The sequence below is a fragment of the Schistocerca piceifrons genome, unplaced genomic scaffold, assembly GCF_021461385.2.
Source record: "Schistocerca piceifrons isolate TAMUIC-IGC-003096 unplaced genomic scaffold, iqSchPice1.1 HiC_scaffold_2029, whole genome shotgun sequence".
Lineage (NCBI taxonomy): Eukaryota > Metazoa > Arthropoda > Insecta > Orthoptera > Acrididae > Schistocerca > Schistocerca piceifrons.
Window position 1 is genome coordinate 52,501 of NW_025727933.1, and position 2,500 is coordinate 55,000.

Below are 2,500 nucleotides of genomic sequence, written 5' to 3' on the forward strand. Positions count from 1 at the left end.
GTAAGCACCAGCATGGAACAACATCCAGTGCATCTTCTCCGCCACATTACACAATCCACACTATCACAACCAGACCAGGAGGTCCGTGCGGAAAATACAATATCCCAGCCTTTCGACATCCACCATTGCGCAGACCAGGCACCAACACCCACACATGTCCTATACAACGGTGCACCCAACATCACAATAGTACCTCCTGTCACAGCGCACAAACAATGACATGAGTCAAAGACACAGGTCTCACACAAGCATAGAATTGGAGCGCCGCCTCTAATAAGCCAAAGGTGCATCCTGACGTGACAAATCTGATCATGTCACAAGCATTCACTTACTATAATCACTATCAACGAACCTGCCGCCCCCGCCCCCCCCCCCCCTACACCTTTCCGTACAACAACGTGTAACCTAACCTAACCTAACCTAACCTATGTTGTACCTTAACCTAACCTATGTTGTACCTTAACCTAACCTATGTTGTACCTTAACCTAACCTATGTTGTACCTTAACCTAACCTATGTTGTACCTTAACCTAACCTATGTTGTACCTTAACCTAACCTATGTTGTACCTTAACCTAACCTATGTTGTACCTTAACCTAACCCATGTTGTACCTTAACCTAACCCATGTTGTACCTTAACCTAACCCATGTTGTACCTTAACCTAACCCATGTTGTACCTTAACCTAACCCATGTTGTACCTTAACCTAACCCATGTTGTGCCTCAACCTAACCCATGTTGTGCCTCAACCTAACCCATGTTGTGCCTCAACCTAACCCATGTTGTGCCTTAACCTAACCCATGTTGTGCCTCAACCTAACCCATGTTGTGCCTTAACCTAACCCATGTTGTGCCTTAACCTAACCCATGTTGTGCCTTAACCTAACCCATGTTGTGCCTTAACCTAACCCATGTTGTGCCTTAACCTAACCCATGTTGTGCCTTAACCTAACCCATGTTGTGCCTTAACCTAACCCATGTTGTGCCTTAACCTAACCCATGTTGTCGCCTTAACGTAACCCACGTTGTCGCCTAAACCTGCTCTGTAATTGTTATACGACTCGTTCAATTACTGTAGTGTTGCCCACCCGCAACCCTCGCAATATAGTTCGCTACTCGCACTGCCCGCACCCCTGTGTATCGCTTCATGTTAAACACCTTGCAAGTCTTGCTCACTTTCCACATGCTCCTGCTGTACACTGTAATGTGGATGGCAGCAGGACGTACATGCCGCCCCTCCCCACGTCCCCACCTTGCCCCCTGCCTTCGCAAGCTGGTTGGTGAGAAGTTTGCATGTTCAATGCCCTTCGCATGCGACGTACTCAGGCTACGTTGTGGTGCGGCCTGTGTCAACTGTCCGCTGATGTCGTACGCGTGAACCACAATCTGTACTGCACATTCGTCCTTATGTACTGAATGATACATCGTGGCACATGTGTGACCGCACAACGACTGCGCCCAAAAACGGCGGACCATACAGTGCAAATATTGTGCACGCAGCTACGTGTCGTCTCCCTATGAGAGCTGGATTGCAGTGTGGTACGCCATAGAGACGTGTGGGAGGAACGGACGCCGTGGATGGCGATCAGCATGAGCTGTCTGTTGATGTATTCGGACCTAGTCGTCTCTCCTCACACACCGTGATGGCATGGTGCACCGCGTTCCATATCTGCGACATGCTACAGAGGCCGGTTGACAGTCGTTCGAGCAATGGACATCGCATACGTACGGGGGCCACCTTCCACGTATTGTCTAGGCGTGCACATTTTGTTGCGTGTATGTGGGCAGACGTAGTGTGGCGTGACACCTGACACAGGCATGCAATAATCGTTGAAGTTGCAAATGGCGATGGACGCCTGCGTTTTCTGGTGAAGTTACGCAAATGAACAAATGGTAACCTGTTGTGGTGCGGTTGTTCTCGCTAGGGGTGAATCGGTGATGGCGACGATAGGTTGAGGTACTAACCGGTTGTTCCAGCGATACCCACCATGCCGACGAAACTGAACGGCATCTGGGTGTGAAGCGATACGCGGCGGTGGCTGGGTGGGACCGTCCCCGGCCGGTGAGGGGGCGCCTCCCGGCGTGCTGGCCGCGCGGTGCGTGGGCGCACGCGCTACAGCCGGCTGGTGGGGGCGGCCAGTGGCAGGCGCGCCGGCCGACGGACGCGGCAGGCGTCGCAGCTGCGCGCCGGCGCACCCTGCGCGCGGCGCCGTGCGGCCAAAGTAGGTCCTCGCGGGCCCGGTGCGAAGCGCGGTGGACATCTTCAGTGTGCTGGTCCGATTGAGGACTGTGTGCGTTGAGGATGCGCCGCCGCCCGGCGCTCGGCGCCGCGACGCCGTCTGCTGCTCGGTCGCCCCAGCGGTTCTCGCTGGTGGTTTGTATCGCAGCTGTGCGGATGTGTTGGCGCGTGCGCTGTGCTGGGAGAGTTCGCTTCGGCACCCAAGTGGGGCTTTTGTCCTTCTGTGGCGCTGGCGTTGGAGCTGCCGGTCACCGTAGGTGG